Raw genomic sequence first — 22,333 nt, 5'->3', positions numbered from 1 at the left:
ACTGAGCAATAAGTCTTTGCTTTCGCCTGTTCACTTCCTGAATGTCCAGTGAACAATTCTTTTATTAAAAATTCTGTCTTTTAAAGTAACTAGTATGTTTTCTGTTTCCTGACTGGATACAGGCAGATATAATGATCTGTAGGAAGAAATATATTTTATATTGCTATTCAGTATATGCATACACACACACACACACATACACACACACATACACTTAAATGTTTCCTGAAACAATATTCACCCTTATTGTGTGTGATACACTCTGTTTTATATTACTCTTGTTCTATATTCTGTTTTTTGAAACTTCTATTAGAAATCTACTAAATTTATTTTACAATCTATTATTAATTCTTAATGTGAAAATGCTGATATAAATGAAACACAAATGTGCAGCCTAACACTAATATCTTTGCCTATGTTACGGCTTAAGCCAGATATTTGATTTATATACATGGAATTTTATGGGAATTTTCTAATATTAAATACATTCAGAAATTGGAAATAAAGCTTAACAAGAAGTACAGACAAAAAGAAGGTGAAAAGTAAAGTTTTAAAATAAAATTAAAAGTAAAAACTGAGATTATACAAATAAGTTCTATTGGGGTGATTTGGATTAACTGCCTAAATTTTGCAATGGACATGCTAAAAAATAACAAGAACCAAAACATGATTCATACACATATCCACACACAAGGATGGAAGAAGGGCAAATTTGCTTTCTCTGCTCCAGCTGAGACGTCCATCTTCTCCTTCCTTCAAACATCAGCACTACTGGTTCTGGGGACTTCAGATTCAAGTCCCTCTGATTCTTAAGCCATCAGATCTAGCCTGAATTAGTTCTCCAGCTCGCAGACAGCAGATGATATGATCTCTTGGCCTCCATAATTGCATGAGCCAATTCTTATAATAAATCTCCTTATATATGTATATATAATCTACTGGTCCTTTTTGTCTGGAAAACTCTGGCTAAAACGCACTTCTAATCATGTTTGCTCTTCATATTCAGTTCAGGTATCATCTCTTCTAGAAAGTGTCCTTCAAAGTTCCTGGTTACAATGCTCCCACAGAACATATGATTCTATGAATATACATCATAAGTTCCCTTGGAATTGCCTGTTTGTGTTGCCTGGCTCCCGCCATGAAGCTGTGAGTACCTCAAGGATACACAGCATACCATACTCATCCGAGTCTCACCATTACCTAATCCTTTGCCTTGCTCATAATATATGTTCAGTATTTTTGCTGTTGAACTGAGCTCTTGGAGGACAAATAATCAACAATTTGTACTCGTCCATGTTGTTAGTACTGTGAGTTCAGAAGAGAACGCAAAGAGTAAGATAAATATAACCTAATTTAGACATCACTCAATTTCTTTCCCTTATGTTTGTTTTCCTAAAATAGCCCTAAAATTTGGTCCTTGAGAAAATTGGCTCAAACCCTAGTCCTGGCCCTGCCTTCTGGCCCAGGTTCCCTGTCTCACATGGTCAGCTTTCTTTCTTTCCATGATGTGCTGTGAACAGCTGGCATCATGAAGACACACCACTGACTGCCTCCGCCATGCCTCCTGACGGCCATCTTCAAAACAAAATTTAAATTGAAACTGTTCCAAAAAACATCCATGACCTGTCAAAGATTTATCAGTTCTCCTGGTGTATGTAGTAAATGAAAAATTATTCTTCTCTTCCCACACAAATTCTGTCTGACAGATGGTGTTTTGTTATTTTAGGAAAGCAGCTATCCACTGAGTCTTTAAGGGGTTCCTTTAATAGTCCCATTGTGACATTGCCATAAATCGTTTGCTTCTCTCTAAGAGAACACATACAATAAATTTGTCCATAGTATGACTACAGAAGAACTGGCATCTCTTAGGGTTATGAAGATGAAATTTAAAAATTGATGTGAAAGACCTCTGTAAGCCATCGATACATTATAAATATGTGTGCAAACAAGGAATCAAATCAATTTCCTGTGGGATATTTCTTCATAGTATCTCCATATCTCCATGGAACTAGCCATTTAAAATTGTTCGTGTCCCTCAAGCATCTCCGGTTTCCCAGTGTGTTGTGCTCCTTGTAGTTTTCTAATGCTAGCTGATAAAATTGAGTTTTGTAGATATCACAACCCTTAATTTCACATGAAAGCCAACTGAGATTGTCAGAGATAATCTCACCAAGGAAACCAAAGATCTATTTGAAAATTTGCCCCAAGGAGATGATATAAATAAATATAATTTACATAAATATATTTATAAATAAATTATAAATAAATATATTTATAAATAAATCATAGAAGAGAGCAATCATGTATCATTATCAATGCATTAAACAAGGACCAGGCTATATGATCTGAAATTAGAGATGATTACCAATAGGGAATATCATTTCAGATCATTAGAGAATGATAGTGTTCAAGGAAAGGGAAAGTGAGTTTAGCAAAACTAAAGAATGTGAGGCAGTAGGAATTTATACTTCCAAAAAAAGAAGTTATGAGCATTTTTTAAATTTGTTGAACATAAGATATCCAATTTGTCACTTTAAGTGGATTAAAAGAAAATTTACTATACTGAATTAAAACATAAATTGAAATTAGTAGCTATGCATTAAACATATTTCAATGTTTTAAATAATAAGTAAAATGAATGTAAATAAGCTAGATTGGCTTGACATATTTCATACACATTTAGATCTAAGTTAACATCAGTGTTCTTAAAACTAGGAGTAGAAATTGGTGCAACACTTTTGACTTTTTTAGTCAGACCATAGGTTTAATTTGGGTTTCACCAGTTTTTCCAGTAATGTTCTTTTCCTGTTCCAGAGTCCAATCCAGGGAACCATATTCCTTTTAGTTATCATGTAGCCTTTATTCCCCTCCAATCGGCGTCAACTTTTCAGTGTCTGCATGGTCTTCATGACCTTGACAGTTCTGAGGACTACAGTTAGTATTTTGTAGTCTATCTCTCAACTGGGATTTGTCTGATTTTTTTTTTAATAATCAGCCTGGGGTTATAGGGTTTGGGGAAGAAGACCACAGAAGATGTGTGCCCTTCTCATCATATCCTATTATTGATCTCACTCTTCCTTGGTGACCAGAAGGGATAATGAGAGTCCATAGATTTAAGATATTTTATAAATTGTGAGGTTCATGGGGAGTATTTTAGAAATATGCAGGGTCAGTTTTAATTGTCATCAAAACTGGGGGCACATAGGCATCCAATGGGCAAGTGCCAGACATTCTAGATTCTCAGCAACATGCCGGATTTGTCTGTATAAAGACTCCATGCTACAGTCTGCACACATGTGAATGCCCTACCAGGCATTCCTATAGAAGAAAAATTTATTTATAAATATCAGAGCCTAGAACCTGACTCTATTGTACAAATAAACAGAAAATATTTTTCATTGATTTAATATACGTGAAAATTTTCAGGACTACTACAGTCATGAATATTAAGGTAAGGTTGTTCATCATTTTTAGGAATATTATCAAGGTTTTGTTCATCAATTTGGAAAATCGTGTCACTAATTGTAACATTACTCATGACATTTGATTTGCCAAACAATGAATCTATGATAGTATGCATTTGTAGCTATAAGCATTTATGTGATTCTATGTGTAGAAATAAATGCATTTACTTGGCCTTTATTTTTAAATGTCAAAACAAAAAATGCTAACAATATCCAGTTGAATATTATCTTACATTTCTTAAATCCAAACATTTCTTCTATGTAGTTACAAACATTTGGCTCCTTCACTTTACTTTGTAGTGAAGATGTTTCAAACATTTACTTATGGCATAATGTCTTATTTTATTATCAATTACTTTCTTTTATTTTTCTCCCATAATTCAGTAAGAGCATTACATTGATTTTCAAAAGAACTTGTATAGGTTGGTTATAGTTTTTAATGAATATCAGGATCATAAAGGAGTATTAAAATATTTATCGTAAAGGGTTTTTTGTATCTGATAAGGTCAAGAATTATAAAGTTAGTAACATGCTCTCATGCTCTGCCCATCCCAATTAAACTCATTAAGACTGACCAAGAAGTAGACTCCAGGCTCTCAAGTGCAAGTCTCATAATCAGTCATTGCAGTGGTGCCCGGGAAAGTAGGGTCACCCTACATAACGTGTTTCAGACAGTCCAGGTTTTGGAGCATTTTCAAGGTATAATTGCACTCCCAACAGCACTCCCTTTGCTCTCACAAGTTCCCCAGGTTGGATGATAAATTGTTTGTTCTCACTAGTAGGCAGAGGACCTGAGGCATCATGCCAGTGATTTATTCACTCTGGCTGGCCTTCTGGTCACTGGGAAGAACAGGGATTACAACTTGCCTTGTTGTCAAACACAAATACAGGGACTCACAACACCATACAAAATTAAAAGTGTATCTTTTCTTTCATCATCTTTAACACTGCACAAGTTCTCTCCCAGTGCCTCCCTGGAAGCTGACATCCTGCCTACACATATACCAAATTAGGCTTATGTTAGGTTGAATCATATGGACTTTGTAGATCAGTTGTGTAGGCCACAAAAAGTTAAATAGTTGCAATTTCATATTCTTAAGATCATATATCCACTTCTTGGTATTTCCCTGCCATCACTGCTATTGGGAGTGGTTTGATATCCTAGTTGTTTTTGGTTTTTTTCCAAAGTATATGCAAAGCACATCAGGCTGCTGAGATCCAAGGTATCAAAAATGAAAGCAAAATAAACAAAAATAACAAAAAACAGATCTGAGTTAATAAACATCAGTAGTTGCTAAATGGGCATATGCGGCATCATACTTGTACTCTGAGATAATTTTTTTTCCTTTTCTTTTAAGCTTTTATTTGGTAATTTAAATCTATCTTTTTCTTGCCAGAAACAGTAGTTAAACTTAACCATTCTCCTTTATTTGTTAATTATATCCCTCATAATTCTATTCTTAATAGGAAGGGCTAATTCACAAAGGGCCTTTTTTGTCCTGATAATATATTGGTAATAGGGAGCCGCTGAGAACATCATGTATGCTTGAAATAAATACTTCTCTCAACTAGTGTTAACAAACCAAACTTGGGTCTGCTCACTCCCTTGCTGTAAAACCAATCTACTGACACCAGGTTGTGGTGAAGGAAAGAACAGCATTTATTGTAAGGAGTCAGACAAGGAGTCCAGGGTAGCTCATTCTCTAAAAGCCTGAACTCCCTGATGGGTTTCAGGGAAGAAGTTTTTATAGGCAAAATTTGGGGGGGGAGAGCTGCAGGGTGTGTAATACACCTCTGATTGGTTGGTGATAAGGTAACGGGTTGGTGTTCCAGGAATCCCAATCATCAGCTTTCTGGTTCCAACCAGTCTGGAGTCCAAGCGCTGTGCTCAGCCTGAAGTTACATCCTCCCCTGCACATCACCCCGGAAGAACCAGGACCAGGCCCCAGGCTGCACTATTGTTTCTTTCTGCATCCCCTCACTCGTCTAATTACTAACTGTTTGAATCAGCCCTTTGGAACTCAGGGAAGGTCTAAGAGACTGCAAACCTTTTCTTACAAACAAGAAATGGGGGACACAGAAAGGCCTTTGTACTTGGGAGGACCACACAGAGTGCTGCTTGGTTTCAATCCCCACTTTTCTTTGATTCTCCCCAATCTTGAGGGGAACAGGTGTTAGAGAGGTCAACCATAAACTTGGCCAAGGAACTCGGTTTTAAGGGAACTCGGTTTCACTAGGAATTCCCAAGAATTCCTCCGTAAAGGACTTAGACACTATCTTCCCTAAATAAGTAGGAAATCGGGTGCTTACTCTACTTATATTTTCAGGATTTTTCAATATTGTGAAGAACATGTAGTACCTGAGTGAGGAAGCTGGTAAAGAGGGGATCTTTACCTGACCGGCCATAAAGATAAAAACTGAGGTTATTAAAACAACACTTAAACAGGTGTATGTACCTTGCCCTGCAAACTCCCTGAGCCCAAAGGACTTTCTTGGATACTGGCCAACTAAAAACAAAACACAATTACGTTAAAGGTTTGTAACTTAGACTTGAGAGGGCATTGCGGTCATTGAAAATAACCATTGCAGTTCTGGGTTCTCAGCGCTGGTTTGGGGGAATCAGCGGTGGCAATGGCAGAGGCTGTAGCTTCCACAAAGGGATCCCAGCAGAGAGGAGGGTGACAAAGGCAGCAAGAGAGTCAAGGTGATGGCATGCATTCCACATTCATTTTGTGACTATTTAAATCTAGACATTTGAGATGGAAGGAAAAGATGCCACCTCTGAATACACAAAACTTATAGTTGTTATTCATTCATTCCTTCCTTCATTCATTCTTTTCAAGCCCTTAACCAAAGACCTGTAGGAACACACACGTACTGAACAATGGGAATTATGGGCATCTCATAAAAGAGTGTTAGAGAGGGCTTAGAATAGGAATTGGGTTTATGTTAGGTGATTTTGAGAAAGAGTTGAAGAAGCAGGGCCTGGCTCTGTATGGAATGCTGTCAAGAAATGGGGCACTTCTATGTTATTCTGTAATATCTTAATTCTTATCTAGAAAGCAAGAAGAACAAAGAGAGGCTAAAGCTATGATTGGAAAAGAAATGTCAGTGACTCGTATTAGCAGGGACATAGGGATAATGGGCCATTTTTGTAGTTTGGACAATGTCATGTTTTTGTCTTGATTCATCAGAATTACTGAGCGGCCCTGTCTGGTGCTGGTGTTCTGTGCAATTATGTCTGTAGAAGAACAGCAAGGCTTAGATGTGAGTGCAAGGCTGCCCCGAGCTCTCAGGAGCTACTTTTCTCTTTTTCACGTCATTTATTCAACCGACATCTATTAAGCATCTAGTATATATATGCCCCTAAAGTTATAAGTATACATTTGAAAGCCCCAGCCCTCAAAAAGGAATTGAAGTTTAATGTTTCAATCTATAAATTAGAACTGTATGCTGAGGAGGTGGCCCAAATGAAGCTGAATCTGGCCTCTGTACCCCAAAACCGAATTAAATCTCGGAGACAGAGTTTTGGGTGAAGTAGGAAAAAATATCTTTATTGCTTTGCCAGACAAAGGGGGCCACAGCAGGTTCATGTCCCTCAAAACTGTGTGTCCAGACCTGGAGGAGGTAGTGAGAAGTTTTATAATAATTGTTCAAAGAGGAGGGCGTGATCAGCTCGTGGACATTCTTCTGATTGGTTGGTAGTGAGGTAGGTAAGTGGGAGTCAACACCATCAACCTTCTGGTTCCAACCAGTCTGAGGTCTACGTGCTTGTTGGCAGCAAGCAGTTAACTTCTCCTACCTGGTGGAGGTTTCAGTGTCTGCAAAACAGCTCAAAGATATTGTTATGTATGTCCCCTGAGGGGGAACTAGGACCCTGCCTCAAGGCTGCACTATTGTTTCTCTTGACTGTTCCTCCCCTGTCTCTGCATTCCCTCCCTTCCCTAATTAGCAACGATTTGAACCTGCTCGTTGGACCTCAAGGAAGGTCATGGAGGCTGAATGAAGCCTATCTCCTATAATCAAGAAATGGGAGACACAGAAAGGCTTTTGTGCCCAGGAGCCCCACAGGGTCCTGCTCAGTCTCACAAATGAAAATTTTTCAGGGTGATGAGGCGTTTTCAGTGATGGCTCCTCAGAAGAGGTGGTGTTTCACCAAGTGTTGAAAGATGCATAACTTCTGACAGTTTCAGATAAGGAAAATGACTGTGGACAGAAGTAGCAATTGGGAAAGTTCTAACATGTGAGAACTGAGACTCTGAGACAAGTCTGCGGAAGGACCTCCCGTGTCAGGCTGATGAGATTACACCTTTTTATTTCCTGTTGACCATAAGGAAGTATGAAAGCATTTCATAGAAAAGAAGCTTATGACCTCATTGGAACTTTTCTGAGTAGTTTGTAGAATGGGATTACAACCATACATCTCAGGGACTTATTTGAGAACTAAATAAGATCAGACTGAAAGACCCTAATACTGAGCCTGGCATGTTTGGTGCAGTGTAGATGCTCTAGCCACGTGGGTCTCCCATGTATCCCAATAAGGATGTTAATCCCATAGAAACAAGGGCGCCTCAATGAGAGAAAACTTCAGTCATGGAAGAAAGACTGTTTTCAAGGAGCCAGAAATGATTTAGTGTTTTTAGTAATTTCATTTGATTTTAGAGAAGGATAAAAACAATTGTGAATCATGTGTCACTGCTAAGAGTCCTCTCTGGTTTTCCAAAGCAGTCATTCTTTCATAACTTTGCATTAGGCCACCATTAAATATAGAATTTAATGATTCTGTCAGCAAAATATTAAGTCCTAAAAAGCACCAGCAGAGGAAGACATGGTAACTTCTCAAAAGGTCTAAAATAAGATGAATTCTTATCTTCCTCGGATAATTTAAGAGGCATCTTATGTGATGATAAGGAAATGAAGTAGACGACCTCTCAATGTCGTTTCTAGACTAGAAATTACACAATAATGTATTCTAATAAGTCCTTGTAGTTAACAAAGTAGAGAAGGGCCTCTTTCTGAACTCTATGTGATTTAAATTATATTTTTTTACTGTGGAATTAAGAATAGTGTTACTTTAAAGTTAAATTGGGTGTGAAATTGGTTCTAAGCTTTTTTTTAAGCAAAAAGGGTAGCTATGATTTTTAATTTTTTTCTGATTTCACAAGTAATACATACTTATTTTAGAAAAATTTGAGAATATAAAAATTTCCAAGGAAGAAAAACATCTCCCATAATTTCATCACCTAAATATATTTTTGTTTAGTAATTTGGCATCTATTCATCTATTATATTTAATACACAAAATCACGGCAGGCAACATTCAACTCATAGCCCTCCCCGGATTCTTCTCATCCTCCAAAGGCCCTACTTGGACTTCTACGCCTTCAAATATTCTCTCTTTTCCTTCTCATCACATCTGCTCTCACCTGTCATCACAAATCAGAATGTCTTTTAGGTCATTTTGCAATTCTCTCCACCACGTCTACGTTGAAAGAGAGTAAATAGTAGGGTTGAAGAAGGACAGCATCAATTTCTTTTTATTTGTCAAACTGCTTTCCTCTCCTCCTTTCTCCTCTCCCAGAGCTTTATGTACCATTAAATTCCATGCATTGAAAACTGCCCACAAAACAGCTCCAGGAATAAAATGGTACAAACAACTTAGGGAAACCACTTGGCTGTTTGGTATATAGACATCAAGATTGTAGACAGCCCTTTAGAGATAATGGACATCGAAGTAAAGAGAGGAAGTCTTCCACATACAATTCAGTGCTAATAACACACTCTATTATATTATATTAGTGACACCAAAATTTCACTCAAGGACTTAATTCTGAAGCAAACAGTTTTTAAAATCTCTATTACTTGTAATTTTTTCAGTAAGGACATTAGAGACAGTGTTGGGAGCAGTACAGGTTTTAAGTTTAGGTGAGGTAGGTTCAATATACGCCGGCAGTGATCAGAACAAATATAGTACAAGAAAGTACAGTAGTGTCACCATTAAGATTTTATCTGGTGGTTAACGAAAAGAAACTCTGTTAAAAAGGAACCACTTCACCAGAATACCTGAATGGGATCAGATAGGATTTTAGGAAGTAGCTATTTGTACCAGAGTGATCTTTGTTCTCTGCCAAATGGTCCACTTCATTTTTTTCCTTTTTTCTATCATTCAGCATGTTTGGGGGTAATCATTAAGTGCGTTGCATGGTGTATAGTGTTTTCCACGATGGTGAGGACTTTACATGAAACGTCTTATTTAATCCTCATTATAAACTCTAGATAAGTACTATTATTATATCAATTTTACATTTGCAGAAACAAATTCCCGGAGATTAAGTCACTTGCTTATGTCACACTGCTAGTGAGTGTCACTAAGCAGTCTGTCATCACAGCTTCCATGGTTAATGCCTGACAAGAGGGCCTAACCTGATTCTCCTTAATAATATTTTATTATGGAAATAATGTCCATCACTAGCATATTCCATATACACATATATTTTCTTTAACTTTTGGGGGGTGACAGATATGTTCATTATATTGATTGTGCTCATGGTTTCACATAAATACACCAAAACTTATCAAATTGTAAACCTTAAATGTGTGCAAATTATTGTGTTTCAGTTATACCTAAATCATGCTGTTAAAAAGTAAAGTATATATTCTTATAGAAGACATGAAGCACTGCACCTTGAAGGGGAAATGCAAAGTGTCTCAATCAGTTTGCTACGAATAAGATAAAGGCACCAGAAGGTACCACTGTAGCACAAGGATCAATTCCAATAAGTATAAAGATTCAATTAAGAGGTCAGTAGTAGTAGTAGTAAGAGTGCTAGTAGTAAGAGTGGTAGTAGTAGTATTAGTAGTAGTATGGGAATCTGGAAATGGGGGAGAAAAGAGGAAGACTAAAGCTGTTTATCTTTTATTGGGTATGTGCTTATTTTGGACATTGTTTCATACTCTTTGAGGAAGATGGTGAAGGAGTAGGGAGGGTAGCTAGAAATCCTAACTTTCACCCATGCAACAAGCATATTAATAATCAAATAATAGGCCAGGCGTTGTACTAAATACTGAGGACCCAAGGTGTACAGATACAAGTCATGCTCTTCTGAAGCTCTTTTATACATACAGCGCAGTATACCAAAGAACACAAAGGAAAGATACCTGTCCAGCTAATGGTAGAGTTGACTTGGGAGCAGAAGAATTTCCTAAAGGAAATGTGTGGAAAACTTAACAAGGAATCATCTGATTATGAAAGTGGGAAAGTTCATCCCTCACAGTGAACGGTATGTGCTAAGGCACACATTTGAGAGTAGGGCAAGTTTGGAACATTTCACGCATTTCAGTGTGGCTTCAGCATGGATGGGATAAGATGATCGGGGAGGAAATCAATAGGGACTTATATGGTTGTAAGTGATCAGAAAGAATTCTGTACCTAATGTTAAGGCATTTGAAATTTGTTATAAATAATGAGACAGGGTACAAAATTTAAGACTAGACTTAACTTGTGTGACCCACTTTAGTGACTTCTGCATACTTTATTCTACATCTACACAGTCTTTGAAACTTATGTAACAGAATGTGCAAAGGATTTCTATTTTAAAAGAGTTATAACAGAGAAAAACTAGTATGAAGACAGAAAGTGCTAACACTCTCCTTCTGTGACAGCGCTAGGATTTTGTTGCAACGTTAAAAATCCATTGAAAATGTAAGCCAGTCTGGGTGTCTAACTGTATTGGAATCTCTTCTTTTTTTTTTTTTTTTTTTACATCTTTATTGGAGTATAATTGCTTTCTTATGGGAATAACACTGACTGGAATTTACTAGTATCTTAAAACCATGAGACAATGAAACATCAGATCTGAAAAAAAGGCTGAAATCTTCTAGTCCAATTTCATTTATAGATAAGAAAACTTAGGACCCAAGGTTGAATAGTCAGTAATTGAGAGAGCAAAGACTACAACACGTACGACTGCTACTTCTAAGTCCTGATCGCCTTAATGTTCACCAAACCGCCTAGCATTCTGCATTGTCAACACCCATTTCTGATAGTGGTTGGAAAAGTATTATTAAAGTTCGTTTGGAAGTTACCATCTGCAATGTTCAGCATATAAACACCACAGGAAGCTGTTTTAAAATCTTAAAGCAAGACTGTTTGACAAGAATATATAGAAGCTTTCCTAAAGTTCCTTGTCAGATGGTTGCAGCAAAAGTTTCACATGAAAATTTTTCAAGTTGGTGACAAGTTGAGGCATTCATAAAATACACACAGGCTTCTAGTTCAAGGTGGCAAAACACTTCGATTTCCCCAAAATTATATTAAAGTGTTAGTATAGAAACAACAACAACAATAATAACAACAGTGTTTAGAACAGGAGCTTGGGAACATCGGGAAGCAGCAGCAGATTAATAATATTAACAAACTTCTAAACATAGAAATCATATGCAATCATATTGGGATTCTCAGGAGAGAAAACGGCAACTAAAAAAAAAATACACTGAAAATCCTGCAGATCCAGAGGGACAGGTCCAACCTTCCCACCCAACTGAGCCTCAAAGTTTCTGAGTTCAAAGTTGACATACAGTAATGAGAGAAATACGTTGTTTAGTGACACCTTTGACAGTTAATCCCTCCTAACTACCCCCACCCTATAATGCTCTAAAAATATAGAGTGACAAGAAACAGTGGTATTCTGTTGTAGAACAATTCTGGAAAACTTACTATCTAAAGAAATAGACTTATTTGCGCAGAGATACCAGAAACCATGGGATGGGTTCGGGAAACTCAGAGCGTGGCCTTCTTTATGTAAGTATTGGGAGGTTAGACTTTCATGCCTAATTGCTTATCATTCACCAAAACAAGAATGAACCTTGCTAGTGATATGTTCTGCCCACTTAGATAGAGCTCACAATTTCCTCTCCAATTCTGGAAAAAGACAGCTGCAGGTGGAGACAGAATTTGGAGTTATGCTGCCAAAGACCAAGGAATGCCAGCAGCCACTAGAGGCTAGGAGATGAGGCACGGGACAGATTCTGCCTCTGAGCCCCCAAGAGGGAACCAACCTTGCCAATACCTTTATTTTAAACTGGTGACCTAATTTTGAACTGACAGCCTGAACTGTGAGAGAATAAATTTGTTACTTTTATTCTTCCTGTTTGTGATACTTTGTTACAGCAGCCCTAGGAAACATACCATCTAGGTTCAGCTCAGATGCTCTCTCATACTTAAATCTTCCTTGATTCCAACTAGACTAAACACTTGTGAAGGAAAAGTGGTGTTTTGTTTTTACTTGTACCCTTACTGCCTAGCGTACAGTAGATTTGGTACCTTCTTTGGAAAAGATGAAATGTTTTCCCTCTCGAAGCAACCTTTTCCTCTTCAGAATGCTCACAATACTTAATAAAGAAAGATGGAGAGAGAAGTCGATTCAAGTTAGTGTCAGAACAAAATAGCGACTCCAGCAAAAAGACGTAGAACAAAAATTGCAGTACTAATAGGTAACCGATAACAATAGACTAAATTGATATAAATGCCCTAAGGCAACAAATTGTCAACACAGTGTTTTTCATGATTCCTAGGAATGAGGGCAGGCTCCTTAGTATTTTTCCAGGAAGCGCTTTTGTTTCTCCAGGAATTATTGAGACCCACAGTGAAATGGGGAGAACTTCCCAATGATAGAGCTTTCCCCTCCCCCCGGCCCCCGGCCAAGTCAGGGTCATGGGTGTTGACAGAAGGATAGATGGACATTCCTCTTGTGTTGCTTTTAGGGGAAACCCAGCTTGGGTTCCTTATGATCATCTAATATCTTACAAAGAAGAGAAAACAGTAGGAGTGAGCTTTGTGGTTGGTGGCAGGGATCCATTTCTTCTAGGAGTGGAGAATTGTCATGTAACATACAAGGTGCGAGGGGAAGGCTTGACGTTTTATTTGCGTTTTGGGAAAACATCCTGGGGACTAAGAAAAAAAATAACCTCTCATTTTTAGTGCTCAATTTATAACAAAATACAATTGTAGAAAATCTTATTTCTTTCCCTGGATTTTCTGTTTCAGTTTGCAGCTCCCTGACAAGCTTATTATGACAATATAGACCTGGAGGATGGCTGACATTCCCATGAAAATACAAACCTTAATGATACATTTTATGGTGTATGATTTGAGATGCTCATCCTTGAGTGTGCATAATGCTCTGAAAGTCATTGTTTTGGCATCGAGATATGATTGATATTAGATGTTCTATCCACTATTTTGTCACCTCTAAGAAGCAACTTTTGAAATAGGATTCTTTCGAACATTTACCAACTGTACATTATTATCTCTGGCGGAATGAATATTTGGATAATTGGGAACTCTAAAACGTTGATGTAGGGATTTATGATTTGGATAAAGTTGCTTTCTGCAACATGAATTTTTGAGAGACTGGAAAAATTCTTGCAACCCAAAAAGACTCAGAACTTATTAAGTGTATCAAGGTATATTCATATTTATACTGAGGTTTTATTGCATTTTTCATTTAATAAATTTGTGCCTCCTTTGATCTTTGATCCCCAAAGACTCAACCCAGCACACTACCATTTCAAACTGAAACGTGTATTTTCATGCTCAATGAAATGCAACTTTTAAACACTGAACACTGTTTTACAAAATGTCTCATGTGAACTTAAAAGAAGATTTTCATGCCAGAGAACTTTAAAAATCATTTCTACATTTCAAAAAACTTCATTGTTTCATATTTTTTCCTGTGCTTACAATTTCACCATTTCTGTCTTAATCTATAATCATAGCTCGGGCAACACTACTAGAAAAGTAGATGAGTTTAACTATTAATTGTTATAATTTATTCTTCATCACTGTACTTTCTGCCATTCATCATTCACCTGATATTTTTTTCATGATCCAGATCATATTGCTGAGTTCAAAATAAATCTAAGTATAAACCAAAAGTTTAGAAATCCCATACAGAAACAGTTCTGTCAACCATGATACCCTCTCACCTCTTCTTCCAACAAAGACAGATACTGGTTGAGCTCATTTGATGCATGAGGTATTACTCTAAACACTGCATAGAATTCAAAAAGAAAGAGGTATGATACCTGACATCAAAAAGTTTAGAGAAGCACCTTGCCTTTTAAGGAAAGGTCTATTTAAGGTTCCCCTGAGTGACTCAATTAAAACTGCAAAAGGAAATCAGGAGTGAGAGGATTTCTGTGGAATGGAAAATCTATTGCTAAATAGGTCTGGTACTGAACTTCATATTGTCTATGATTTCAGAATCAAAAATATAGACTTCTTGGGGGACCAAGCACTCCATCTTTGAGCTTCTGATCTTTGAGCTTATTTCTCTGAAATGGCATATAAAACTATAAAAATTGTTATTTATGTCATTATGAAAAAATGCAATAAATTCCTTGGTCCTAGAACATCTTATACAAATGGCTATATACAGTAATGAGAAATACAGGTAGATTTAACTACAGAAAGCTCCAAAAAAAAAAAAAAAATAGTGAAAATGAGGCATGAGCAATCACTTTCGTACTTTTCTATTTCCACTGAAGGTAAGTCCTCTCTTTTCCCCCAAATTCATCACTCTGTGTCATAGTGTTATGTAAATTTTGAGACTGAAGCATCTTTAGATGCCATGTGTGTCAGCAGTTTTCCTGAGCATCCAAAGGTTCAGGAGACGTACCCTGAAGCTGCCATTTGAAGTGAGGTGAAGGCTGAAGAGCAGGGCTCCAGTCTTCTCCAGGTTCTATCTCACAGGGTTTCTACCAGACATGCTCAGCTTTTATCTGATTTTTAAAATATACTGGGCTTTTGTATAATATAGGGGTTTTTTTAAAGTTTTTTTAAATTATTTATTTATTTATTTATTTATTTATTTATTTATTTATATATTGGAGTATATTTGATTTACAATGTGTTATTTTCAGGTGTGCAGCAAAGTGATTTAGTTACACATATACAAACGTCTATCCTTTTTTGGATTCTTTTCCTATATAGGTAATTACAGAGTATTAAGTAGAGCTCCCTGTGCAATACAGTAGGTCCTTGTTGATTATCTGTTTTATATTATAATGTTTTTAACTAAAGGTTTTTGAAAAAATATTTTTGTAACTATTAATCTATTCCAATTTTCTCATTTTAAAAATGAGAAGTATGAAAATACATAGAGATTAAAAAGTTCACAAGGTCACAGCTAAGGATTTGAAAAAAAAAAGTTAGGAAGAATATTTAAATTTAAGTTTCACGATAAATTATTTTGCATAGTCCCTCAGGCTTTTCTTTTACTTTTCTTTCTTATGAATCTAGACCATCAAAAGAAGGATGGAAATTGTCTTCTTGCTTTGCAGTTCAACATTTATTCATAAGAAGAACTACACATTTATTACAAGACTCCAAGATGGGCCAGTATAAGAAAACCCAACTAAAACAAGTAAATTGCAAGAATCTGCTATTTAGATAGTAGATAAGCCAATGTTTTTAGAAAACACATACATAAAATACTCTCAAAATACATCTTGCCAAAATACTTATTGCTGAGTGTTTTGGTAAGATTTACAGCCTGGGGAATAATCATAAAATTGCCTTAGAACTTTGTGTCTGACACCTTACAGAGTTCTGTTTATTAGTAATTGGAACACTCAGGCTAGTTAAATATAGTTCCACCTTGAATTTTATATTACATTTCAGGTGTGAAATATTCCCACAGAGAATATAATTCCAGTTTGTTGGTATTTAATATAAATGTAGTCCAAGTAAAATATAAAAGGACAATGTCACTACATAGAAAACTATAATAACATCTGGAAAAAACTGGATCAACAGATGTCCTTCATTTTGTGCAAATGATGTCATTTAGTATGCCACAAATTGCAAACAAATAAGCAAATCTATAAACACCACCTGTTGGAAGGCAGAGAGTAGCTGTAGCCTAACATAATAGGATGACTATGACCTTTGTGGTCAGATAGACCAAATTGAAAATTCAAGTTCTGAAAGATATTTTTTGAACCTCCATTTCCTTGTATGTTTAATGGAGATAGTAATACCTGTAAAGATAAGGTGATAATTAAGTGAAATGATGAAATACACAAATCTCATAATAAGGTTCCTGTCACAAGGTACTGTAAACAAATATTAGATCCAATTACATGCTAATAGTAGAACCAAAACTAGAATCAATACCAGGAATAATAGAAATGGGAGTAGTTGTACATTTCTAGAAGTAAAAGAAGGCAGAGGAAAGCAACATCACATAATCTCTCTTTCTCTCACTCCCTCTCTCTCTCTCTCTCCTATTCCATAAAATGATAATAAAGAAATTCATAACATGGCATAAACCTATAGCAAAGAGAATGGGCAAAGAGTGATCCATGGATAGGAAATTCCAACAATTATTGGAAGATGGAAAGGGCGAGAAGGAGCATTGAGGAATGCAGCCTCAACCTTGGCCATAAACACAGGGGAATAGAACACTTTGGCAAGCTACAATAAAGTGAGAAGACAGGATAAAGACAATTTCAGCCTGAAAAGATTCAAAGAGGGTACTCGCCTGTTGGCAGAGCTTCAGAGACACTTTACATTTAGAAATCAGGGTACAGTGTGGACCAGAACGAGGGCTCAGGCTTAAATCACACGTCTAATAGAACACACTTAGGTGGAAATTATTCATTCCATGTGAGCGCACAGAGCAAACCCTGAAGTCTGATATCTATGTCTAGACAAAAATGTTCTTCTGCACAGACATGCACTTAGTGTCTGAGGAGAGCAAAGGCCCCCCAAGGAGAGCTCTCCTTAACCTGATGTTAAGAGTTCTCCCAGTACAGCAGCTGGCTTCACCCCTGAGTCTGCCTGTTAACAGCCTATTTATAAACAGTGAGCGACCTGGTCTTTCTATTGCTGCGCACATACATATAAATCCAAAATGAAGGATCTGTAGAATTTCCAAGAAATCCTGTAAGATGAAATAGGCTGATAATTAAACAGAATGAAAGAAAAAGAGCCAAAGAAAATAGCTTCAGGGAAATGTACACATTTTATGTTTAGACAAGAACAGGATCTTAGGAAAGAGAGAAATCACAGAACTAGATATTAAAATTATTGTTGTCAGAATAAAACAAACAGTAGATGAGAACGAAGACTAAAGTGAAGAAATGTCCCAGAGAGTAGAACAAAAATTATATAGAAAAGAAAGGAAGAGATGAAAAACAAAGAGGACCAGATGAGGAACATATGGAAGTTCCAGAAAGAGAGAATAGAACAAAATAATGGGGGAGAAAATTAATAAAGAAACAATTCAAGAAAAACTTTCACATTTGAAAGAATACATGGTCACTTGAATGAAAAGTATGTAATGAGTGCAAGACATATGAAAATAAAATCAGAAATCGAGATGTATCGATTTTAAATTGCAGGATAAAGTTAAGGTTCTAAAAGTGTCAAAACAGGAAAAAAAATAGGTCAGTTAAAAAGCTATGAAATGTAGAGTGACCTCAGCCTTTTTCTTAGCAGCAATGAATGTAGGAAGACAATGAAAAAAATACTTTCAGAATTATGAAAGAAAAAGATTTTCAACCTAGAATAGAACATTTTGGCAAGCTACAATAAAGTGAGAAGACAGGATAAAGCCATTTTCATCATGAAAAGACTCAAAGAATTATCTTTATTCACACTTAGGAAATTACTCAAGGATATATTCTAGTAAGAGAAGAGATTGATCTAATTAATTAAAAGGAAGCTGTAGACTCAAGAGGGCAAGAAAAGTAAGTCCTCTGATGACAGCTGTGTAGCAGGCCTGAAAGTCTAAATTAGAACATAAGAAAGAGAGTCTGGGAGGGATTTCTCTTGAAGGAAAGGGGGTTCTATGAATGGAGGTCTTGAAAATTTTTAAGAGATGGAGAGATGGCAGCTTAAGTTCCTTGCTTGAAGTTGACCAAAATAGAACCGTGAATTAAAAACAAAATGAACAAACAAAAAACTCTCTTGGCAGGATGGGGATGAAGGTCCCATATGGGGAGGTCACATATGAGCATGTGAGCTACTTCCTAATCTTTTTTCTAATTTCCAGGAAAAGAATCATAACTAAATCTGATGTATAAAATAAGAGCAGTAATTATTTAGTGATATGAAAGAAAATACCATAAAATCAAGCCTAATCCAAAATGATAGCCATTGTGTCCAGGAGGAGGGAATGGGGAAGGAAGGGGTGGTCATGCTGCTTTACAATATGAGCCACTTCATGTTGTGGTGGTCTTTATGTGAAAACTGTTTTGATAAAATAAACAGTAAATGTAAATGGCCATTTAACGTCTTCAAGATGGAGTTCCCAGAAGCAGACCTTGAGACATATTTCATGTGCAAATGCTTTATAACTGAAGTGTTCCCAGAAGAAACCAATAACAGAGTCATCTGAGCTAGACAAGGAAGGAAAAGAGCCAAATGGGGTGATTTAAGGGGAAAGTCTCAGCCACCGGCTGGTCCTCTAAGACCTTGTTCTGACTAAAGGCAAGGGAGCTGGGCTTTCCCCTTCCAGTGGGTCCAGTCTATCTCTGCTAAGAGCTATGCTGCAGGAAGATGAGAGGGTCACAACATTCCCGTGTTTTTGTGTCACTGGTAATACAGGTAAAGTAGCCCTGGAACAACCATCTGAAGAGGGGCAGGGGCAGGACTTTAGAAACACAAAATAGTAAACGAGGGGAGGGACACACAGAAATGGAAAACAGATCTGCAGAGATCTGAGTGGAACACTGACAGTGTCCACTAGAGAATGTAGTTCAAGATCATTGGCTATGATAGTCCAGCCAGTCTTAGCTAATTTTAGTAGTAATGGGCCATTCTCCCATCCTCCCCAATACATTTTAATAAGCATCTACTGAGCTCTGACTTCCCCTGTCCTCCAACAGCACCATCCATCAAATTGTACATAATTTAATAAATGCCATCATCAAAATGCTGCAAGAAAGGCACTGGCTCCAATTACTGTGATTGAGTGATGGTTTGGGGAGTCAGGGAAGGGTAGTTAGTGTTCCAGGGGACATTTCTAAGAGGTGCAGATGCTGGTGTTGAAGTAGGAATGAGTCCTGCCTGAGAAAGTAAGCGAGAAAAGGTCTTTCCAATGAGAAGTCACAGATGTGAGCCACGTACAGAGGGAAAGGTCTGACTGAGCTTGGCATGTTCTGGGAACTGTGAGTACTTCAGTGAGGAAGGAAGCATCCCCCCATCAGCCATTTCTAACAGGCTATTTGCTAAAAACAAAAAGTTCGATCTGACCATGAAAGTAAACCCAGTAAAATCTCCAATGTATTCATCTTTTCATGTTATTTTGATCCTTTGTATATATTTATATATACATATATATAAATATATATATATATATATAAATATATATATTTAAAAGCAATCACATTTTGTAAAAAATCACTCAAATCGATTACCTTTAGAGCCACAAGCTAGTTGCCTGTTAAAAGCTCAGTCTACTTCTCAAAGAAAACACACTGTGAAAGCATTGGTTCACCATAACAGCAGGGTAGAGAAGAGATAAGAGCTACCATACAACCCAGCAATCCCTCTACTGGGCATATACCCTGAGAAAATCATAATTCAAAAAGGGTCATGTACCACATTGTTCATTGCAGCTCTATTTACAATAGCCAGGATATGGAAGCAACCTAACTGTCCATCGACAGATGAATGGATAAAGAAGATGTGGCACTTATATACAATGGGATATTACTCAGCCATAAAAAGAAACGAAATTGAGTTATTTGTAGTGAGGTGAAGGGACATAGAGACATACTTACAGAGTGAAGTAAGTCAGAAAGAGAAAAATAAATACCGTATGCTAACACATATATATGGAATCTAAAAAAAATAATAATGGGTCTTATGAACCTAGGGGCAGGACAGGAATAAAGATGCAGATGTAGAGAATGGACTTGAGGACACAGGGAGGAGGAAGGGTAAGCTGGGACAAAGTGGGAGAGTGGCATGGACATATATACACTACCAAATGTAAAATAGCTAGCTAGTGGGAAGCGGCCGCATGGCACAGGGAGATCAGCTCGGTGCTTTTTGTCCCCCTAGAGGGGTGGGATAGGGAGGGTGGGAGGGAGACACAAGAGGGAGGAGATATGGGGATATATGTATATGTATAGCTGATTCACTTTGTTATAAAGCAGAAACTAACACACCATTGTAAAGCAATTATACTCCAATAAAGATGTTAAAAAAAAGAAAAGAAAAAGAAAGCATTCTAACCTAGCACTAGTGTTATCATTCACGTTGGGCATTTAATTCTTATTAATGGCTCTGTTGGAAATGCTATAACTTCTCCCTCCTTGCTACTTATGAACCATATCGTGCTGGGCTAGTTGTTTCACCTTTCAGAGTCCTATATTTTCCTAGCTATAAAATAAGAATATATAAGGTTAATTCACAAGCTTGTATGTGGATTAAAGAAGTGAAATTATAGCCGTAATACAAATAATGAAGGACATGACCCATGTCAGGCGCTAAACAAATTACAGTTTATTCCCTTTTCCAGATTCTGCACCTTACTTACCTACTATAACTTCTGGAAAAGACTATTTCTTGATTGAGTTCCAGATACCCTGATTACATTATATGCGTTATTCATCCTCAAAGGAAAAACTTAAGGAAGGTATTATAATTGTTCCATTTTACACATGAGAAAGTTAAGAAAAAAAAACAGATTAAGTAACTTTCCTGACATCACATGCTGGATAGGAGACAAATCCAGAGTTCAACCTAGGTGACTTTGACTAAAATCTTGAGTTCTTTCCACTATAACAAAGGGTATTGTAGGATGTGAGATAACTCAGAATCAGCCTTAAGTCATGCTTGGAAGCAATAATTTATTTTAAATGTTCTCAAAAAGTACTTTCAAAAGATCAGAGAAAAAGAAAACGTCGGCACACATTTGAACATTGACAATGCTGCAATGTGGGTTGACAAATGTGATCCTTTCATATTTTCATTGGGTGTGTAGAGTTTGTAAACATACACTGGACACTTGAAATGAACATAATGCTACTATGCTAAATCCTAAAAGTTGTAGGGCGTATTTTGCAGTAATGTGAAATTGTTTGCCAGCTAAACCAAGGCACAAGATCAGAATGTGTGGCACTCTAACAAGAATTGCAGTTTGTTGGGAGACAGCATTATCTTATTCTGACTCATACACTGCTTGTGGAAATTTTCTTTAAAAAGAAGAAAAAAAGAATTTTAGAGTCATGTTAGTTGGGTCCTACAGAAGCTGACATTTCGATACAATTAGTATAGCAACACGTTTATACAAAAGTAACATATATGAAAGCACAAGGGAGGAACAGAGTGGGGCATGGGCTTCAAGAGACTGTGATGCTAATATAATAAAATCTCTGTGAACCCAACTGGGGTCATGGAGCAAATATTAAACTAATCCTGTAGTGAGCAGAAATTGCTGAACCCTTGAATCACAGGGTCACCCAGTCATTGGTTGAGGTCAGCCAAAGAGAGCATGACCTCGACTCAAATGCTGAGGCACACCTGAAGAAATTAACAGCAAGATGTTGCCAGCCAACCACACTCCTCTCAGTTGGGCAACAAGTCTTTCCTTGAAGGGGGATTTGAGAGTTCCAGTTCTCTGTTTCTGCCACATTCCAGCCCTTGTTCCCTGTGGATTCACTTCTCCATGTGCATTTGGAGAGCAGCTACTTGCGCAGAGAAGTTTAGAAAAATAAGGTAGTGACTGGAATTGCATCCCCCTTCCCTGTTCCCATCCCAGGGCTGCAACTGGAACTCATCCATCTCTTTCCTCCTCCACCCTTTCAAATCCTCGTTCCCCTCAGCTATCACCTTTGCTGATTTCAGTGGGTGG

The 22,333-nt window shown here is 37.1% G+C and overlaps 1 long non-coding RNA gene across 1 annotated transcript; it reads left to right on the top strand.

The window, feature by feature from the left end:
- The first annotated feature begins 15,378 nt into the window (after window positions 1-15,378).
- LOC309631474 lies at window positions 15,379-20,703 on the top strand. The gene is made up of 2 exons (XR_014246291.1): window positions 15,379-19,771; window positions 19,898-20,703. It is a non-coding gene; the product is annotated as an uncharacterized lncRNA (long non-coding RNA).
- The last annotated feature ends 1,630 nt before the right edge of the window (window positions 20,704-22,333 follow it).

The sequence above is a fragment of the Balaenoptera borealis genome, assembly GCF_965194805.1.
Source record: "Balaenoptera borealis genome assembly, chromosome: 6".
Classification (NCBI taxonomy): Eukaryota; Metazoa; Chordata; class Mammalia; order Artiodactyla; family Balaenopteridae; genus Balaenoptera; species Balaenoptera borealis.
This window is presented reverse-complemented; position numbering and strand designations above follow the sequence as displayed.